The following is a 5,259-nucleotide window of genomic DNA, read 5'->3' as shown; positions in this document are numbered from 1 at the left end:
GGAGGGGAGGGGAGGGGGGAGGGGAAAGGGGAGGGGAGGGGAAGAGAGGAGAAAAGAGAAGACTCAAACTCTTTGAGAGTTGAATATTTTAACTTTACATCTCAAACATTAAAAAAATGAATGCTGGCCAGATGTGATGGTGGACACCTATAACCCCAGCACTCAGAAGGCTGATACAGGAGATTTGTCCAAGTTTGAGGCCAGCCTGGGCTACAAAGTGAGTTCAAGGCCAGCCTGAACTACACAGTGAGACCTTATCTCAAAAAAAGAGAAAGACAAAAAAGTTTTTCAAACAGCAATTATCTTTGTTTTAAGATTTTCTTCTATCCTAGAAAATGTAGAGAAGGCATTCCTCAGCTCAAAGAGCAGAATAAAAGACCTTTCTCTATATACATGACATGTTCTAGACAATAATGTCAGATACTTGGTAGTTCAGGAGCTCTGACTCCGAACACTTAGTTTTCTAAGCAATAAAACTAGTGACTCAAAGACACTTGAAACCCGCTTTCCATCTTTGCCTGCTCTCCAGGCTCTGAGTACAGGGTTAGGAATCTGGATGTTGCGATAAAAACACACCTACCCTTGGGTTCAATCCCTGGCACTGCATGCTGTGCCAGCCCTGCCCTTGGGTACACTGAGCCATAGATGGAGTGTGGGCCTGGTGGCGTGTGCCTGTAATCCCAGCACTAGGGAGGCTGAAAACAGGAGGATCACTACAAGTCCGAGCTGCGTAGTGAGACCCTGGGCATACACACACACTCATACACACACACACACACACACACACACACACCCCGTACCTTTGCTTCCACATGTTCTGTGTATGGCCAAACATCTTTCACAAATTGTTTCCTCAACCTGCCGTCTATAAAAAGATGAAAATGTATCTATATTGAGAATATATAGGAAAATGTATGTTTATTGTTATAAAATTTAAGTTGGTTATGCATAAAAATAACTAAAACATTTCTAGAATGTCCTTGGTACAGATTAGTCCCATTGCTCTGGCTTAACATTCATGTGTATGCTACACATAAGAACTATTTTGCAAAGAATTTTTTAGATTTTTTTGGAGAGAGACAAAAATCTAGCATTCAGCTGCACAATTAAAGCATTCTATGCCCGGCTAGCTCAGTCGGTAGAGCATGAGACACTTGAAGCATTCTAAAAATTGTCCTGAAAACCACCGAAAAAATGTAGTTTCTCTTTGGAAAGCTACTTTTACATTTTAACCTGCAGCTGGTTTGCATTGTTAACTTGAGCAATCACTGCTTATTTTCCTAAAATAAATGCATGATCACTTTTACGTGGACAACGACATCACTTACTGTTGGGTTTTTACGTAGTCAAAGCTTTTCACTTTCTCAAAGCCTTCACCAAGAGAACTGCAGGCGCAGGTAAGACTCTGGCTGTCACACTGACTAACATGGTTGTTCGACATCATAAATCTTAGCCAGGCTCACCTGCCGTCAGATGAAAGGATAAAGAAAATGTGGTGTCTACACTCCGCGGAGTGGCACTGTGCTATCAAAGGGATATGTCTGAGTCGCTCATAGGAAAACCGATGTGCCCTGAGGCCTAGATGGTAAGTGAAATAAATCAGACACTCGAGTCTTAAACATCACATGGCTTTTCTTGCATCAGAAGCCCAAAGTATAAATAAATTAAAAAGCAAAATAAAAGATATGGGGCCAGGGAGATAGCTCAGTAGAATAAGTGCTTCCCTGGCAAGCACAAGGGCCTGAGTTCAAACCCTGGTTACACCAATAAAATAAAATAAAATAAAATAAAATAAAATAAAATAAAATAAAATAAAATAAAATAAAATAAAATAAAATAAAATAAAATAAAATAAAATAAAATAAAATAAAAGACAGATAATGAGAAACAGGAAGGTAGAACTTTTACAAATGGGAAAGAGACCAAGAAATGGAGGGAAAGGGAAGGATGGCGACAGGAAGAGGATGTACAAAGATGTGTTATGTGTTTGTAGCCACTTTCTTGAGGGACATACTATTATGTGCAGCAAATATGCTGATATAAATAAATGCTTCTGAAGCACAATGTGAGAGGGCTCACCTTTAGGTCATTGTACACAGCCTGAGGCAAATGTAGACCATTCTCCTTACTGCTTTAAATTTGTAATAATTAATATTCTTGCCAAGCTTGAATTGAATTAGTATTACCATGGCTTTGATACCCCCCCAAAAAAAAACCCCTGTGCCTATCATTTTCTCCACAAGCTGCTTGTATTATCAGGAGAACCTGAACGTCCGTGGTTCTCAGGCCTTCCACTGGATTGCACAGAGCTGTAATTTAGAAATCAAGGCTAGAATTTAGCTACCAGCTACGGAGAAGAAAAGGCACCCAATTGTTAATTAAAAGGTCTGGACTAACCCTCAAACTCTCAGGGATGGCTCAGAGGAGGACCCTGGGGTCTGCAGAGCCCACCCAGGCCAGATGTCTACCTCCGTGCTGAACCTGCTAGAAGCCCCTTCCATGGAGGGTTAAGAGCTGCAGATTCTAGAAATCGGTTGCTGGAACCAGTTCTGTCTACCACATGTGGGCACGCTGTGCTCCACAAGGGAGAACACTGACCTCCAGCCCAGAGACAGGGGTGATTCTGAAGTTCCGTGAGTAAATTCGTGTAAGTTACAAAGTCCAGTGCCCATGCTTGTAGATACACAGTCCAAAGCCTGTGCATTTCTGTTCACGTGCATACATGCATACATTTACACATAGGCATACACATACACATGTATGCATGTACCTACATACATACATCAATGTGGTATGTCTGTTAGATTTATCTTTTTTTTTTTTTTTCCCATGCCAGACTTTATTGGGAAATGGGCTTTAGAAAAGAAGGCTGCATCTGTCCTCCACGAGGGCGGAGCAAGGGCAAGGCGCTCCCACCTCTACTCATAGATCCAGTTGTGAGCACAGGGCTTGTAGTCAACCAGCTCTTCCGGCTTAAACCACAGGCTGATCTCCTTCTCAGCGCTTTTTACTGAGTCACTACCATGAAGGATGTTCCTGCCCACTTGGGTGCAGAAGTCCCCGCGGATGGTGCCTGGCTTAGAGTCAGCAGGGTTGGTCTCACCCAGCATCACGCGGCACGTCTTCACCACGTTCAGCCCCTCCCAGACCATGGCGACCACGGCCGGGTGCATGTACTGCACCAGGCTGGGCAAGAAGGGGCGCTCCTTCAGCTCGCTGTAGTGGTGCTCCAGTTGTTCCTCCGTGGCCCGCATGAACTTCAGGGCCACCAGGCAGAGGCCCTTCAGCTCGAACCGCTTGATGATTTGTTAGATTTATCTTGCAATTTTTTTTTTAAATTTAGGACAGGATCTTCAGGGTGTTCAGGGTCTCACTATGTAGATGGACTTGTAGTGATTCTCCCATTTTCAGCCTCCCAAGCACTGGGATTACAGCTGCGCACCACCATGCCCAGTGGCAATCGCAGTCTCACTGCGCCCCAGGGGTAGGGCCAGCACGGCAGGCCCAGGGATCAAACCCTGCCTCTGTGTTCTGCCAAAGCGGCCACTTTAGTCAGTTGAGCTATCAGGTTGGCCCTGCAATCTTTACTTTCCATGGGCTATTTTTTCAGATTAATTCTTTTAATTACTTTTTCGAAAATTACTATCTTTCTAGTATACTCTATAAGTGTACCCCTCATACAGTGATTATGGCTGGTATACTTCTAAATTCTTTTTCCAGGCATTTTTGCTTTACAAATATGACATAGAGTACCTCGGTAGTGTCCCAAATTTTCTGATCAAGAAGATTATGGGGCCAAAGAAGAAAGTGATCGATGACATAGAGTGTGCCTAAGGAGAGTCACATGAGGAGAAGACACTCTCTCAGGCTTTCACAGAGAGCACATTGGCCAAGCATTGGCCGTGACTCATCCACATGGCTGACACTGACAAAGGTTCTACAATCTGAGGTACAGGATCTCAGGATAAATCCTGAGGGCATTTCACTGACCTTCTCAGACCAAAAAGCTACAACTCTTGTTGCACAGGTCCTGCTTTACCTTGGTCTTAACCATCCAGTAGAAAAGTATGAAGACGAAATATAGGAAGTAAAGCCATGTTGTTATGTTGAGCTGTGGGGGACTCAGGTCAATAATTTCTGACATTGCCAGTTAAACAGAAGACCCAATGCTATTATGGGCCACTGGACTCTTTTAGAATATTTTGCTGAGTTACACACCTATAATATTCAATAATGGTACTTAAAAAAAATGGGGTATAACTATGAATGTCCATTTTGTATCTGTGTATTCAAAGTGGTTGGGATAGATATATAGTTGCATTCTCTTAATGAATAGAATGATTTTTTCTAATGGTGTTTGTAATTAGGATCACAAGTCTGCATCTTGTACAGCAATTAACCACTAAGAAGAATATATGCAGTGTATTATTTGTTCAAACTGTACTTTCGATTTGATTTGAAACTGTCTCATTACTATCTGTTTATCAATAAAACTTTGAAAAGAAAAAAAAATATGACATAGATACAAATTTACATACACAGTTTTAATATGAGGACTTTTTTTCAGTGCTACATATTGATCCAAGTTTTGACACTGAGCTGCCTGCCCACTCTTTTTCTTATTTTAAGACAAGGTCTCATTAAATTTCTAAGTTGCTCAGGTGAAACTTAAATTTGCAGTCCTCCTGCCTCAGCCTCCCAGGATGCTGGGGTTGCAGGCCTGCACCACCACGGCCAGCAGGTACTACTCTTTTATACAAGATCGCTAAATGGTAAATCGATAGCCCAATTATATTCACATTTTAATAGATACTTCCAAATGAATCATATTATCTGATGCTCCTAAAAATTGTGTATTTTCTAATTTCTATTTTCTTGGGCCTCAGCAAGAACTTGATGGTCTCCATTAGTTATTTCAAAACAAATGTTTAACATTGCATGGCCTTTAGTTTTAACTTGTATTTGCTTGTTAATAGTGAAGTTGAGCATCTCTCTTTATATTTTGGGTTACTTATAACTGCTGTGATTTAGATATTCATGATGCTTAGGTTTGCCTGTTGTGTGCTTGTTTGGTTTTTAGATAATTTCATATATTACAAGTATTAACTCTTCATCTCACATGTTTTACAAATACTTCTCCCTCAGCGGGCAGCTATATCCACCATCATGCCAGCTTTCTTCTGCTGAGTTTAAAAAGTACCCGCCCCCCTGCTACCCTGCGCCGGCGGGACCAGTCCCAGCCCAGGCGCAGCGTGGGCC

At 42.0% G+C, this 5,259-nt stretch overlaps 1 pseudogene; it reads right to left on the bottom strand.

Moving 5' to 3' along the window:
* Positions 1–2,826: 2,826 nt before the first annotated feature.
* On the bottom strand, positions 2,827–3,305 carry LOC101575379 (annotated as a pseudogene).
* Between the last annotated feature and the right edge of the window lie 1,954 nt (positions 3,306–5,259).

The sequence above is a fragment of the Octodon degus genome, unplaced genomic scaffold (assembly GCF_000260255.1).
Source record: "Octodon degus isolate 3935 unplaced genomic scaffold, OctDeg1.0 scaffold00015, whole genome shotgun sequence".
NCBI classification, from domain to species: Eukaryota; Metazoa; Chordata; class Mammalia; order Rodentia; family Octodontidae; genus Octodon; species Octodon degus.
Note: the sequence above shows the minus strand (reverse complement) of the source record. Positions and strands in the feature narration are given on the sequence as shown.